Source organism: Chinchilla lanigera, unplaced genomic scaffold (assembly GCF_000276665.1).
Source record: "Chinchilla lanigera isolate Chin_1 unplaced genomic scaffold, ChiLan1.0 scaffold00048, whole genome shotgun sequence".
Taxonomy (NCBI): domain Eukaryota; kingdom Metazoa; phylum Chordata; class Mammalia; order Rodentia; family Chinchillidae; genus Chinchilla; species Chinchilla lanigera.
This window is the reverse complement of record NW_004955449.1, coordinates 4,040,570-4,057,752: the sequence shown is the minus strand read 5'-3', so window position 1 is coordinate 4,057,752 and position 17,183 is coordinate 4,040,570. Positions and strand designations below refer to the sequence as shown.

Sequence of the window (17,183 nt, the reverse complement as noted above, 5' to 3'; positions counted from 1 at the left end):
GAATTTATCCTATATTTAGCCCATGAATAGGGTCCATGAATGGGTATTGTATGCTGTTATAGACTGTATGCTTGTCCCTCCCACCAAATTCATATGTTGAAATCCTAAAGCCCAGTATGATAGTAGGTGAAAGGAACTATGACCTTTGGGAGATAAATAGAACATGAGAGCAGAAACCTCATAAATGGAATCATTGCCCTTTATAGGAGATTCCAAAGAATCCTATCACCCTCTTTCTACCACATATGGCTGTAACATGTAGTTGGCTGTCTGAAACCTGGACTTGGGCCCTCACCAAATCTCTGATTAGAGTTCCAGCTTCCAGAACAGTGAAGAATGCCTTTCTTTTGTTTAGAGGCCACCCGGTTTATTTTACATTGCTATAGCAGCCCAAACAGGCTAGGATATATGCAAAATTTTTGATGTATGCATTTTTCTGGAGGGTAGATCCAAAGTAGAGATGAATTAAAAAAGAATTCATAACCCAAAAGTAGTTAAGAATTATGATTTAAATGAACCAGTCCTTGCCTGGTGTAGTGGCACATGACTGTACTCCCAGCACTTCGGAGGGTGAGGCAGAAGGAGCGCCATGAGTTTGAGGCCAAACTGGGCTATATAGTGAATTCAAAGCCAGCCTGAACTACCTGGTGAGACTCTGTCTCAAGCTAAAAGAATAATAATAAATAGTAAATAAATAAATGAACCAATCCTTGACCTTAACTGGGTAATACACCCTTGTATTTCAGTCTCTCCAGCTGTGTTTGGTTAAATCATTCTTCTCTCCATCCTAAACTGTGAAAGCTTTCTAGAAAACACAGCCAAAGGCAGGAGTATAAAACCCTAACTGACAGCATAACTCATGTGAAAATGAATAGTTCCATTGTACTTCAGCTTCTCAATGGAACAGGTGTAATGGTCAACCTCTTAGATAACTTGAGTATAGTGAAACAATCCCCAAACACTTTTCAGCCAAGGCTTTAAAAATTTGAGTTTCTGTATCCGTTCCTCATAAGACTTATTTCTTCTTCCCTGTAAAATATGACCTCATTTAGATGTCTCCCCCTTTATATGCAGTCTAAATCAGCATTCTTAAATACATATGCTTCATTAAATACCTGCAAAGCACCCTCTCAATGTGCTCTCAACCCTAAAATTTAATGCTACTATCTATATAGTCCAAATCTGTGATTTGAAAAATGTACTCTTTGAATAGCAGTGATTTTAAAATTAAATTGCCACAGAAAAGGTTTTTAAAGAGGAAATTGTAACTGCCTATTCTGATTTTTGAGGATTTGGGTTCTAAGATGTATAAAAGCAAAAGGACCATGCAGGGAATATAGGAAAACCACTTGTCTAAGATCAGTTTCCCCATTTATAAGTGGGAGAAACTAAGATGTGTCAAAAATGTAATTCTTAGAACCAATACCAATGACTGATGAGCTGGTATTGGCTCTCTTTGTAGATGAGGTATTCTGCCTCTATTCCCTCGTATCCTAATCTCCTCTGAAAACAGCCAACCAGGGATCCCTTTCTCTTCTTTTTCTCCTCCCGCTCCTCCTTCTTCTTCTCGCTCCCCCTTCCCGTTCCCCTTCCCCTTCTCCTTCTTTTCCCTTTTTGAGACAGGGTTTCACTATGCAGTTCAAGTCGGCCTTGACGTCACTTTGTAGCCCAGGCTGGCCTGGAACCTGGGGCAATCCTCCTGCCTCAGCCTCCTGTGTGCTGGGATTACAGGTGTGCACCACCATGCCTGGCTCCCTTTCATTTCTGTTATGAGTCTGAACCCCACAAGCTTACATAACTCATGTCTCTGAGGATCATGGGTACTAAAACAACATTTCAATATAAAATATTGAAGAAGAAAAAGGTAAGAAAACAGTGGAGTGGGAAAATCCATAGAAAGATGAAGAGAGATGAGAGAAGATGAGAACAAGAAGAAATAAGTCAGCTAGCCTATAGTATGAGAGCTGACTCTCCAGACAGGCCCCATGGGAGCATCAGCTTAAAGATTTGCCCAAAGCCAGGGCCTTATCTCTGCAGAAAGCTAGAGCTTTAGTGAAAACCCTTTCCTTGGCAGATCAACTAATGCTGTTCTATTTCGCAGTCTGGTGGGCACATAATGGAAGAGGACTTCAGACTCATCAGCTGCCAGCTAGCTGCATGACTTTCAGTAAATAATGTAACTCTGTGAGGCTCAGTTTCTTTACATGAAAGTATATTATATAAGTCAGCTGTTGTGGCTTCCTCGATGTCCTGAACTGATTCAAAATGCTTACCTTTCATGGTCATCTGAGAAAGAACCAGAAGTCACACAGTGCCAATCCAGTCAGTAAGGCCAACGGGGACACACCGTGATGTTTTCAAAGCCTGTCTTTGGGGTGGCACTCTGCAGCAACATTCACCATGCTTTTTAATCACACCTTGAAAGATACTCATGACAGCAGACTTCAAATTTTGCTTTTGGTTTTTCTTTTCACAAAATAAAAGAATTTCAAAAAAGAAAGTGCCATGAATGGTGGTGTAAGTGTATTTAAAATAAAGGAGTATTTTGAGAGGGATTGATGGCAATGTGTCTTCTACTGAAATATATTTTTAAATTTCAAACACTCACTGTAAATTTCTATCACACTTCATAACAACTCCTGAGCTGAGGATACAGCTCAAATGGCTTGGGTGACACCTCAGTGGCACAGTACCTGCCTGGCAAGCTCAAGGTCCTGAGTTTGATTTCTAGTACAAACAAAACAAAACAAAACAAAAAAAAAACCAACAACAACCCACAAACTCCTGTAGTATTGCTGTATTCTACAGGACAGGAATTCAGAAGGGACACAGCGGGTGTGGCTTGTAGTCCTGATTGTCTGGGAATGATTCATTTGAGAGGTGATTCAAATGTCTGGAAGCTAGAATCACCTGGAGACTGCTTTACTGGCATGTTCAACCTTTGAGCTAGGACTTGAAGTCTGAATTTAGCTGAGTCTGTCAAGTAGATCACCTCATTGTGGCTTCTTGTGGGGGATCTGGCTTCCTACAACATGGTAGCTCGGTTCCAAGAGGCCATGTCTTGGGACTGAGCATCTGCAGGGTAAGCATCCCTAAAGTATAAAGGCTTTTATACCTCATCAGAGTAATCACTTAGAGGCAATTCTGTTGTATTTTATTGACTATAAGCAGGTCACTAAGGCTAGCCTAGATTGTAGAAAATGAGCTCGCATCATGAATGAATCATTTCTGGGGCCACCATTTTTGCATAAGTACAAGAAGCCACAACTGACACTGTGGCAGCAGCAGTGCACATCCCTTCGATGTACAAAACATACTCACACCTCCTCAAGATCCTCAGAGTCGCATCCCATTATTGCATCAGCTCAAAGTTGATGTTTTGCCATCTGATAAGGTTTCTCAGGTGCAGTCAAATGTAGCTCCTGGAAATATGCAGACCTGTGAGCTCAAGAGACAAGTGGTCTTAAGCTCCTTGAACTAGGACAAGGTGGCTGAATAGACTGCCCAGCCTTCACCTCCTCCTCTAGAGGAAGAAAAATTACAGCTGTATAACTGCAATTTGCAGTGAGTGTCTGTGGCAGAACACTAGGAGTCAGCAGGAGATAGCAGCTTGTAAGATTCAGAGATCTGGAACACCACATTGTACGAGAAACAAGATACTCCACCACCTGTCATCTTGGATCCACAGGCGGGGGAGAGGGAGTCGCTCCTTTGCAGGGGTAAGGATGAAAGAGAGAGTACCAGAAAACTATCAGTGCAGATTCTGGCAGTCTTGGCTGCTAGAGAGTTTATAATCCTCACAGACTTGGAGCCACTTAGATAAATAATCTGAAATCTACATGGTAGCCTTGTTTTGGAAAAGGATCTCATATCATCTCCCACAAACCCTCAGGGTGCCATAGGAAGAGCCATCATACGAAGGGAACTACTGAGTTTAGAATGTATCTATAGAGGTCAGAAACCTCTGCATATTCCCATCTCTGCGACCCCACAGGACAGTCTACTGCATTGACTCGGGGTAGGGGGAGGTAGTAGCTGTCTCATGCACCAAACTTGGCCCAGCAGGGTGACTCTGACCGAAGCCTACAGGATCCCCTGCACTGGTTATGACATAGAGGGGAAATGAAAGGCATCAACCTTGAGAACCAGGAGATCAGGGAAATTGTTCTCTGAGCCCAAGGGCATGACCAGGGCCAGGACTGAAGGCAGATACCCATGTGGTTCTTGCCACTCCCTTCCCTGTGCCAAGCTCAAGTGCCTGCTACTGACAGGGCGGGAGGGTGGGGCAGGATTTTGTGATTCCCAGTGCTTCCCTATCTGCAAGGATGTACTGAGGCAGCAGAAATAGACACCATGGTTCCTGCTGTCAACCCACCTGTGTAGTTCCCACTACTGGCTGCCCCTATACTTTATCTGACCACGCAGTGGCAGCAGGACTGGGCATGAGGGCTTCAAGAGGGATTCTTGCAGTTACTTCCCCCATCTCTTCCTCCCCAGGGTCTGGGTCCACACTACTGAGAGGTCAGAGGACAAGTGTTTCAGACCCTTGCTACTAGCAGAGCTGGCATCAACAATGCCTGAGGAAAACTCCATTTCCTGATAGAGGCCCCACCACCATTGCGAAAGTTGCTACGTAGCACCCCATACCCACTGCTGTCTGCAGATCTACCTGAACTGCTAGAATGTCCCTGCTCCTGTGTGTCCCACAGAAGTAGTGGGACTCTCTGATTCTGATACAATAGGTATTGTGCCCAAACTCACTCATCACAGCAAAAGCACCTACAGGGAGAGGACATGGCAGTACCTCACTAGAATCAAAGCAAACATAACATAGCAAACCAAATAACCAAACATCCAAGATGCATCTTCAGGAGAAAGCTGCTTGTTAAAAAGGGACCAAGGAAAGTAGTAGAGGTAGAGATATGTGGGTAACCAATGCACAAATGTTGGTATAGGATCACAAGAAATATGGAAAAAAAAAGATAGCTCCAAAAGAAAGTAATAATTGTCTAGCAACAGATTTCAAAGAAATTTAAATGGATGAAATATCTGATATAAAGATATTCAAAGAATGATAATTTTAAAAACTCAATGAGATCCAAGAAAATGCGGAGGAACTGCTAAATGAAATTAGGAAGGCAGTGTGGGCTATAAATGAGAAATTCAGCAAAAAGATAGAAATTTTTAAAAAGAGCCAAACAAAGCTTGGAAATTAAGAACTCCAAAGTCAAAGAAAAACTACAGTTGAAAATTTCAACAACAGACTAGATCAAGTGTAGAAAAGAATATCTGAGCTTAAAGATGACCTTTTGAAATATCCCATGCAAAGAAAGCCAGAAAGAAGGAAAGAAAGAAAGGGAGGGGGAGAAAGAGAGGAAGAGAAGAGGAGAAAGCAAGAATGAAAGAATTCAAGATGTTTGAGGTTAGAAAAAAAATGAAATGGAAGAGGGAAAAGAAAGGGGAGTAAACAATTAAGATAAGTACATGCACCTAGTCCCTCAGATGAGTGCAAAGATGTACTAATAAAAAATTTTTAAAAGATATCTGGAGTTGGAAGTAAGGTAATGGAATATAAGTATTCCTCACATGACTCTGAGAGTGACAAGAATCAGGGCAATGAAAGAGACTATATTCTGAGAGAAAGGGGAAGAGCTATGGGAATTAAGAAAGAGGAGACAGGAAAGCCTAAAACCACAGAGAAGAAGAAAGGCAATTCCGAGAAAAGTATAAAGCAGTCTCCCCACTTCCACGGCACGGGGAGAATACAGGCAACCCTGACAATGACCACAGACGGCAGTCTTAGCTGCAGGAACAATTTGTGGTTCTTTTTAAATATTAGATGAGTTGTGACTGTGACTCCTCCAGCTAACAAACTAGAGAAGAAATCTAATACAGTCATCCCGCGCTATATCCTGATTCACTTATTGTGGCTTCAGTGTATCGCAGGTTTTTAAAAACTATATATCTAATTCTGTACTGTGGAGTTTTCACTATATCTCAGGATTTTGCAGTATATAGGTATTAATATAATATTTATGATTTTAATTATTTTTGCCTAAAAAATTTAAAGCAATATGAAATTAGAGAACATTAATTCATACATATTAAAAGAATATTAAATCGAAGTAAAGCACAGTATGTATTTCATCAGAGGATGCATCCCATACTGTACACAATGGAAACGCAGTATGCCACTACCGCTTGCGCAAGTTTGCCAACATTCGATTGTAAACGGCACACTACTGGCTGATGGAATGGAAGGCGACCAACCACAGCACTGTGTTCTGTATCCTGGGTGCTGATTGGCTCAGTGACCATAGCATCGGTCTGTTTGCTCTCCCACACTGTGCCCATACATTCAGCATCTCTCCTTTCCATTTCACATCGAGTACCCTTATAGAATTTTACATGTCATTAAAATTACATAGGTTTAAGAGTGTAGAAAGTGTTTAAGAGCATATGAAGTATTTATAAGAGTGTGGGAAGGGTTTATAAAACCTTAAAATATATATAACTAATTAAATAAATATAATGCTACTTCGCCAATATTCACCTGTTGCAGGGATCTCTGGAACGTAACTCCTGCGATAGGTGAGGGATCACTGTGCATCACTCAGCACCTCTCCGAGTGTGATAACCAGGAGCCATCTTGAGAAGGGCCCATTGTTAGGCAATAAGTACCTGGTGATCAGGAAGCAATATTCACAATCTGGGGTCCCTCAGGACATCCTGTCACAGTGACTGATGGGAAACAGCCATGAGAAACCGTCATAGAAAGAGGAAGGGTCTGACATAAACCTGCAGTTTCATGAGTGGGAACCCTGGCTGTGGAGGGTAAAGTGTAGGGAGGATTGGTGACCACTGTGTCAGGAACTGCGAACAGTCAGGTGTGGCTTGGGATCACAGCCAGGTCTCAGAGCACTCAGACTGAGACCAGTGGATGGCTTGGTTCCTACAGGACCCCTAGTCTCATGCGAAACTCAGTGGCCCGTATCCTTCCCCCACTGTCTGAGCATTAAGGGCTATCCTGAGGCTCACATATTTGTCACACCTGTGGGTACACAGATTGCGGCACTCTGGAGTAAATTAGCACCTTCCTAGCCCACATGCTACCAAAGCTCATGCAGGCTAGGGACAGTCCCAAGTGAACACGCAAAAAGCCTGCAGGGTGAATCCAGCCTTAAGGTAGCACATATCCTTTAACTGGCCCAGTGGGATAAGTGGAGCTGGGCTTAGCCTGCACACAGCACTAACTGTGAGAGTTGAAAGGAATTGTTATAGTCCTCCCAAGCCTGGCAGATTTCACCATTACAGGACCCAGAAACAAACTTCTCTAACTCAAGTACACAGCAGGGTGGAATAAAGATCTTCCCAGATCAGTATAAACTAATTTGTGACCACTAAACTTGCATTACAGAAGCTGGACATGGTGGTGTATGCCTGTAATCCCAGTACTCAAGAGGCTGAGGCAGAAGAATTGCCATGAGTTTAAGTCCAGTGTATATTATATAGTGAGACCCTGTCTCAAAAATAAATAAATAACTAAATAAATAAACCCACATTACAGAAGATACTTAAAAGAATCCTACACAAATAAGAGCAAGCAAGAAAAAAACACAATTGTGAGGGCCTAGGGAAAAAAACTCACTAGGAGAGAACGTAAGCAAATGAGAATTATGAAAGATATAAACATTACTAATTCAGTAAACCATAAAAGCCCCAAGATAAATAAAGGAGAAAGAAATGAACTAGATTATTCAAAACATCCAGAAGAATACCAATAAAATGACAGAAATTAGTACATACCTTTCAATAATAACCCTGAATGTAAGTGATATAAATTCTCTAGTTAAATGCAGACCATCTAATTGAATTAAAAAGGAAGACCCAAAACTTTGCTGCATGCAAGAAACTCATCTCACTGACAGAGATAGGCAAAAGAGAGAAAACTACAAGTCAAACAGAAATTTTAGATATACAAACAAAATACTTTGAACAAATAGATCATCAAATAGGCCAGCAAGTACATTTTAAATTATTCTCAAAAAATAAACAAAAATGAAAACACAACTTACCAAATCTTGTGGGATGCAGCCAAAGCAGTACCACACGACATGTTTATAGAACAATGTGCACCTCCATTTTAAAAGAAAAAGAGCTATTTTTTTGTCTTGTTTTTGGTTTTTTTTCTTCTGGTGCTGGGAATCGAACTCATGACTTAGTGCTTGCCAAGCAGGCCCTGTGCCGCTGAGCTAAATCCCCAGCCCCCGGAACTATTTTAAATAAACAACCTAACAATGTATCTTGAAGACTTAGAAAAGCAAGAATGAAACACAACCAAAATCAGTAGAAGGAAAGAAATAACAAAGGTCAGAGAGGAACTACAGTAAGTAGTACCTTGGTTTACAAACTTAATTCATTCCACAAATCTGGGACTTAATACATACAATTAATTAGTGTTAATTGGGGAGGATGCTGAGGGAAAGGGGATGAGAAGAAGTGTTATGTACATGTACCAACTCCTCACAAGAAATGCAAACAGTCTATACTGCAAGCATGTTAAAAAAAAAAAACGGAGGGGATCAAGAGTAGGATGGGGGTGGAGGGAAGGAAGGGTAAGGGATAAAAAGGAATTAAATTATATATTATGTGTACAGTTAATTTATTTATGTATTATATACATAATTAATTAGATTTTGTGTTATGTATATAGTTAATTATGCATTTAATTATGTATTGTGTACATCTACCAATTTCCCCCAAGGAATGCAAACATTATGTACTACTAACATGTACTAATAAATAAATAAATGGTCTTTGAGAGAACTATAATCAATATGAAAGTACTCATGAGAGACCATCTTACATCTTTCAGTGGTTTGCGAAGACATTTGAAGTAATTTCTTTGTGTATATCTTTGCTCTGGGTCTTCCTGATAGCTCCTGGATTTGACCTTTGCCCTGAGGGCTTTTCTTACTGAGAATGATTTGCTTACTGGAAAGAATGACTTTAGCCCTCTACACTCCCTCTAAATTTTCCTGGAAATCTGAGCCACTCTTTTTTCTCCCGGACTATTTTATCATTTGTAGCTAAAGTAAACCAATTGGTATTTTTAACCTTCTGCCAGGAAATTTTGGCCAACCCTAGCTATTATTTAGATCAAGTTTCTGTTTTCCATGTTAGTACAGGTGACAATATTGTTAAACAGTTTACTATAACTTAGCAAAGTCACCTTTTTACCACTCTTCAGTAATAATTTCCTCCTGACACTTCCAGCTTTCACTAACAGTCCTCTCAAGGTTAGTCCTTTCACTAACACATGTTCAAGACCATTTGGACTTGAGACACAAGTATACAAAGAGACAATGACCATACAATATATAGATAAGACTTTGACCCAAATCTGAAACAACCAGCCTAGGAAGCCAACACATTATCTATGGTAGCCAACCCAGGAAGTCTGCAAACTGTAAGTCAGACTTATAGAAAGTCATACTACTTGTCTTGGTTTCTTTTTCATGGTTGGGGCAAAATACCCAACATTCATGAGTTAAAGGAGGAAAAGTTTATTTTAGCTTAGTTTGTAGAGGTTTCTGTTCATAGGCGGCTGGTCCAAGGCACGGGAGCATGGCAGAAGAGAAACAGTTCATTGCATGGCAGGCAGGAAGCATCAATCCCTCCTTCTTTCCCTTTTTATTCCATCTACACTGCAAACCTATTGGTTGGTGCCACCCACACCCAGGGTGAGTCTTCCCTCTTCAGTAAATCCATCACCCATGCCCAGAACTATGCTAAACCAGTGACTGAAGTAATCCAGTATCACATACCCATGATCTGGTCACTCCCCAAAGCCCTATCTGTGAGAACATGAGGCATTGAGGGGACATCTAGATATAAACCATAACACTGCTATCTGTAACAATAGTCCAGGAAGTTAAAGTGTCAGCAGGGCTTTCTTCCTCTGAGGCACTAGGGAAGAAGCTGTCCATGCCTCTTTCTTCTAGAGTCTTTGTCCAAATTGCACTTTTCTTAGAAGGACACCAATCATACTGAATTTAGGGTCCACTGTAATCCAACACGACTTCATCTTAACTTATTTACAACTATGAAGACCTTATTTCCAAATAAAATCAGGTTCACACGTTCCAGATGAATAGTACAGTCCAGGCCAGTACAAGTACTGACAGTGCAGAGCTCATTCTGTCTAACCCTACTTACAGTCATGTGATCATACTTTCTATAACATACCAAGTAATTCATTGAATTACAACAACAAGCAATATTCTCCTGCTCTTAGGTACTTTAATTTGAAAAATGGCTTCAAATACTTTTCTTGATTCCATAAAGATTTTAATAAAATTACAAAAAACACAAAATAAAACATTGTGGCTATTTTCTCCAAATAAAAACTAGATTTTGCTCATCCATCTGCATATTTGTAAGAGAGTACAAATGTAAATTTCAAGAAATTCCACCCAGTCTATAAACTTCTAGGATGTAAACTTCAGAATAGTAGAGTTCCTAGCCAAAGTGAATTTACATTTGACTGCGTTCAGTTTTACTACTGCATAAAAGAAAAAAGATTTCATAACAGCTACTGGCAGTTCAGAGAAGTATTACTGGAAAAGGAGATAAAAAACATTTCCTACCACATCATAAGACAGAAGGAAATGTGTTAGTTATTTTTGATTAAATTAAGTGATATCTGTTTAATTAGGACTATTTACATATCAAGAATATACAATAAGACCTACAAATTTAAGTATGCAAAAAAGATATATTAAAAATTGCACATCAGAGTACAAGAAAATTATTAAGATATTATATTTAATCACCTATATTATTTAGCTCCTATTACTTCTAATTGCATTATTAACTAACCCTATCATTGTTTATTAATAGGAGTTCTTAAATAATAGCCTATTAACTTATAGAATGCTTTTTTGATAACAAATAATTTACATGTTTGTATACATACGTGATCTCATATTCTGCTTTTAAGAATATAGAGATTTCGGGGCTGGGGATTTAGCTCAGTGGCACAGCGTCTGCCTGGCAAGTGCAAGGCTGTGAGTTCAATTCCTAGTACCGGAAAAAAAAGAAAAAATAGAGATTTCAATGAGCAGTAACTCCATTAATTTCATTATACATCATAATCATATTTTCTGTTTATTTTATGAATTAGAAATGTATAGCCCACTTAAAAAACATTAATTTGAAGCTAGCAATCATTTTAATAGGAAGTAGACAATATTTATTATTTTTTCTAAAATGAGAATTGACCATAATTGAAATACATATTTCATGATATGACTTAGTTAAATAAGTACTGTTTAATAATATATACTTAATCTGAGAGAGACCACATAAAAGTTTTATCTCTAGCCTAGATATTTAATGTATCTTTTAAAAACTGGTAGTCCTAGAACTCATCCAAGGTACACTGAAAGAATCAGTGTTATTAACTTAAAGAGATTTGCCGGTCAAAATTTTCTTCCTTCTAGCTAATAACATGGCCCTAAAGGTGACTGAGAATAGCTAAGATTTGCTAATGTTTAAACATATTTGAAAAGCTGTTTTCCTCACCAATATTCAATGCACTACCAATCAATATCTTCACCAATATTTCTCACCAATCTTCTGCTCTTTTGGACTCTCCCCCAAAGAACGCTGGGTTCCTGACAAAAACCTATAGATGAAGGAGACAAAGGCATCCAACAAAAATTGTCATCAGTTCCACCAACCCACGCTATAATATCAGAACTGCAAGCATTTCAGTGTGAGTTGAAGCACCGACTGTCTAATGCTAGTTTCACTTTAAGAGAAATATACTTAGAACAGAGAGGAGACAGGAAGTTTAAACATTGGCGTATCTTGATCGATTGCACAAAGGAGCTGCCTTTTGGTTTAGCGCAGGAGGTAGTTACCTCAAGAGCTCACCTCTGAGATGGGACGTGGCAGACAAGCTGCCTTTTTACATACAGTGAGAGAAACAAGTTAGGGATGTGAATGCAATTCCCAATGCATTCTCATGTGGAAAATTTTTAAGAAAGAGTTCATAAACTGTTGAAGACCTGCTCACCGATTTCTGTAAACTGTTTTCTTCTTGAAGTCCACTGGTGCAGGAGAGAACAGACGAGAGCGGCCACACTGCACACGTGTGGTGTGACAGTAGGGCTCACTGAGGGCCTCCAGGGGAACAAATGCAGTGAACTTGGAGTGAAGCTGCTCAGTGTTTCACCGGACACAGCAGCTGTGCGGATGGGGGCATGAGGAGCTAGAGATCTGAGTCTGACCAGAGTCGTGCATTTATCCAAGTAAGTAGTTTTGAGAATTTAAAGATGTGGTGCAGGCTGGCGAGAAACAATGAGGGCTCAGTAGAGAGGACTGTACAAGGAATTGTCACAACATGCTATTAGAGTCTACAGCGGTATATTTTTTTTTTACGTATTTTAGCACCTGGCTCAGCACACCCTCTTGGACTGGTCTGTAATACACACCAGAGAGTGACTAAGATGATGGAGAATGGCATTTAAGCTAAGTGACAAGGGCTGTGAGGGCCTGGGAGGAGGGAGAAGGCTCAGAGAAAAGGTGAAAGCGTCAAGGATTAAAAGTCTGGTGGGGCTGAAAAATGGTTAGAGCTGAAGCCCCTTAGGAAGTGAGCTGAGCAAATGGTATTGAGACCAGGATGATTAAAATGGAGGTTATACAAGATTTACTATTATTTGCAATCGGACCTAGGGTACTGTTAATAGAAATATAAGGTTGCTCACATATAAAATTTTAAATTTTTTTTTTTTTTTTTTTGGTACCAGGAATGGAACTCATGACCTCACCTTTGCCAGGCAGACACTTGTACCACTGAGCTATATCCCCAGCCCCTTATAATTTTAAATTTTTCTACCAAGGACATTTTCAAAGGTAAAGTGATAGGTGAAACTCATCATAAAAAGTTGTTACTTAATTTAGATATCTAAACTATCATTATAATGTGTAATTGATATAAAATTATTAATGAAGTATAAATATATTACATACTTTAAATCCAGCAATTATTATACACTTTAGTACATTTCAATTTGACCTAGCCACTTTTTTGGGGAGTGGGAGGGCATCAAACCCAGGGTCTCTTGGATGCTAACCATATACTCTACCATTGACCTACACCTTCTGCCCCTAACCTAGCCACGTTTCAGTGATATAAGCCAGAAACAGAAAGACAAGAATTACATTTTCTCTCGTGTAGAAACTAGAAAGAAAGAAAGAAGAAAGAAAGAAAGAAAGAAAGAAAGAAAGAAAGAAAGAAAGAAAGAAAGAAAGAAAGAAAGAAAAGGCCTGAAAGCAGAAGAGGGACTATTAAGGAAGGGGAGGTTCATAGGGAGAATGTGATTGGAGGAGGATGTATACACGTATGAAAATGTCACAGTGAAGGCTATCATTTTCTACAATTAATGAGTTAATATTTATAATTTAAAAATTGTAAAAGAGTAAAGCAATAGAAACTCTGCTTCCAGCTAAGATGGAATAATAGAAGACTCACATTCTAATCTGAAAAAAACTTTAAATTTTTTCAATGAACGAGGAGTTCTCAAGATACTAGATCTCTAACAACAAAAGAAAGTGATTCCTGAAAGACTAGTGAGTGAATAAATTGTGGCATATGCATGCACTAAAATATTACTTGCCAATTAAAGGGAGTGAACTGTTGATACATGTCAATAAATCTAAAATGATGCTAAGTAAAAAAATAGCCATACAAAAAGGGTTACATACTACATAATTCCACTCATATAAAATTGTAAAAATCTCAGATAAACACAGTAGCAGAAAGCAGAATGGTGTTTAGGGTTTTTTTAATAAAAGGAATGAGTGGTATGATGGATCCAGTTGTCCTGATTGTAGTGACGGGCCTATGTAAATGTCAATGGAAAAAGTGATCAGTTATGAATATGGTAGCTTTACAATTAGTGGCATAAGAATCAGCCTTCACTGTAGGAGGCCCCTTTGTACCACAGTGAAGAGGCTGTGCTCTGGTGTATCCTTGTCCACAAGAATTGCCCTAATTTTCTTTAGAAAGTACATTTACTATCTCTAGAGCTATTCCCACTCTGCTTCTTCCTCTTTCACTCTCCTTTTTCTTCTCCATGTTATCACTAGACCTAGGAATCTGTGTTACTTTAGGGACTTGGGGTCTTCCGTAGACTAGCTATAGTGAAGAATAGGCTACACCACCAATTACCCTAGGAATCCTTCATAACCTCAGGGCCAGTGGGCAACTAACAAAAGATTGGATGGAAGATAAAGATGGTTGTGGAGAGGGTCAGTGAGAGACATCTTTAATTACAGCTAAAAAAAAAAAGAAAAAAATCCCTGCTCTGTGAAAAATACTCATTTATTAGACACCTTTCTAGAAGAATGTGAGCTGAAGCAGGATCAAAAGGCCTCAGTACAGATCTGGAGGAAGTGATCAACTAAACTACAATGACTGTAAACTGATGCAAACTGGAAATAGCAACGTAGTTTGGAGTTCTGATGAAATAGAGACAGAGAATTATACTATGATGCTCATGGAAAAGCAGAAACTCTGAAGCCCAAATGCGTCAATGTGGAAATGCGCCGTCTCTCATGTTATTCAGAGTCTGGTTGGAATTTGATGAAGTCCCTGCCCGTGAGGCAACCAACCTTCTTCTTATTTTATTAAAGTGATGGTTTAAGCACAATGAACCTTTTAAAAAATCACTGTTACACATATATTCGTATTTAAATTCATCCACACATCAAAAATTGGAAGACAATCATCATTTACATGCCCACAGTAACAATGTTTTAGCTCTAAGCTCCCTCTACTGTCTCCAAAATAACAAATGCTTTATGGCTTTTCTGACTGGTTCAAATATTTATGAAAGCCAAACATATACAATCTTGGGCAATAATAAAAGAAATCCTTTCCTATGATAATGAGGAAGCTCTATATTTGGAGAAAGGTGAGAAAAGCATAAACCAACTCATGAAGTATTTTTATAGACAGAATCACACAAAGTTACCCATTATTTGACCAATTCTAATCTACAAAGGGCAATTTCATATGGCTTTATCTCATACGTAAAAATCTAATTATCAATGAACAGTAGGGGTTATGCATCTGCGTACATGTACAGGTGTGTTAGGGGGTGGTTATTGTTTTTAAGAAATGATTCCTGTATGAAATTCCCTACATAGGCTACTTAATGACATGTTTCTTGATCAGAACTAACCACAGGAGCTTGCTGAGTCCAGTCTAGAACTCTGTGTATTATAACTTGATTTTAAAAGAAAGAAATCTGCCTACAGGTTAGTAAATGTATAGATACAAAATGCTTCATACCAGGAGATAAATGAAACAAATGTAGGAAGGCCATATGTTTACAAGAAGAAAGCTGGAAATAAAATACTGTAGTTAACATTTTAACTGTCAAAAGAGGAAGCAGGGCAATTTGCATAGACTTCAAACAACCTCACACTACTGAGAAAACCAGCAAATCCTGGAAAGAATTAGAAGTCAAAGCCAAAGTCAATACACTTCAAAAACCCTTGGTGATTCACAGTAACTAACAAGAAAGCATCTTCTGGGTAAGTTCACACTTTGCACAAAATAAATATTAATTCTCTTGTTGGTACTTTTCCAAAAAGTAAATATTTTACAGTTTAGAATTTTAGTTTAAGTTTGCCTTTGAAGCTTGAAGAATGTCTTTTGAAGTTATGTTTTCATAGTCCTAGGAATTCAGTGTAGGAATGAAAGATGCCATCAAAGATTTATTTACAATAAGGTTCCCTCAAACGTTATTTTTTTACAGTTACTCTTCACCACTTACATCTTCTACCTAGTATAATGCTCCTATTACTAAGCCCCCAACAAATATCTTCAAGACAATTAATTACAAAAAAAAAGTTGGAAATTTCACAAGAGATGTAAGACCAATAAGAGAATTTCAAAATAACTAAATCTCCACATACTCTTAAGCTATGGAGTTAAATAATAATAAATAATAATGGCCATAATTAAGCATTTTCTACATATCAAAACTTACATATTTTTATCATTTGAAATTCAGTGACATCTACCAAGGTACCCAGAGTTTATCTAACTCCACAGGTTAAATAGTGATTATACCTAGTATATGGTTACTTCGTGATATTCTAATCCAGACTTAATTTCAACAAAAGGCCTTCCCAATTTGGGATTCTTTCCGAGAAGACAGTTTTTGCTACAATTAGAATTTTCTAACACAAAAGCTCTCTTGCCCTCTTTTGTAACCAAAGCAATTTTTAAAGCTGTGATATTTTCCAGCACTAAGGAAACCTGGCATTTGGCCGAGGGTAGTAGGAGAGTTAAAGCCTCTGTTTGTAACCACGTGGGGAAGATTTCTGGGAGAAGTGGCTCACAGAGGCTCCAGGGAAACCCACAGTCTTCCTGGGCTGACCACAAATTGGGGGACAATGTTCTTCAAGGGACATTTGTTCATCCACATCCAGGGACATCCATCCCTCCCGTCTTAGTCACCTTCCTGGTTGTTGGGACAAATTAACCTATACCAGCAATTTGAGGAAAGGTCTGTTGTGGCTCACAGTTTGTAGAGTGTTAAGGCCATAGCTTTGGCTGGCTCCAAGGCATGGCGGCATGGCAGAGGGAACTGGAGGACAGGGAGCTGCTCACCTCACGATAACCATAAAGCAGGGAGTGGAGCTGGCAGCAGCGAAGGGACCTAAGCCATTCCTGGTCCTGCCCACGATGCCCCGCCTCTTCCGACCAGAAGGATTTCACCTTTGAACAGCGAGTCAGCTCTCGCGTCCCTGTAATCCAGTCCCTTCTCAACAGACCCACTTCTGAGCACCTGAGGCTCTAGGGGGTACATCTGGATACAAAGTATAACACTCCCGACGCAAAATATCTTTTACTCCCTAAGGGTAAAACACCCTGCCCTTTCCCCGCTCGTCGCTAGAATCAGAATCAGGAAAAGACACACAGATTCCGATCCCCCCGGCCCCTCTTGGGCCGCTCCCGGCGGAACCAAGCATGTGCGCGCGATCTGCTGTCCTGGGCGGGGTCTCAGTCTCCACTGCCGCTCGCCCCGCCCTCTCCGTGGCTCACAGGGTTTCCTCGCCGCCGCCCCGCCCTTCTGACCCCGCCCCTCCTCCTCTCTTGC

General features: G+C 39.6%; 1 long non-coding RNA gene across 1 annotated transcript in view; it reads right to left on the bottom strand.

The window, feature by feature from the left end:
• LOC102023543 overlaps nucleotides 1-11,064 on the bottom strand; it is a 13,462-nt gene extending 2,398 nt beyond the window's left edge. The window contains exons 1-3 of the long non-coding RNA XR_262488.2: nucleotides 10,979-11,064; nucleotides 6,554-6,681; nucleotides 3,324-3,438 (exon numbers count right to left, since the gene is read on the bottom strand). This is a non-coding gene — a long non-coding RNA (uncharacterized LOC102023543). The remainder of the gene's footprint in view (nucleotides 1-3,323; nucleotides 3,439-6,553; nucleotides 6,682-10,978) is intronic.
• Nucleotides 11,065-17,183: the final 6,119 nt, after the last annotated feature.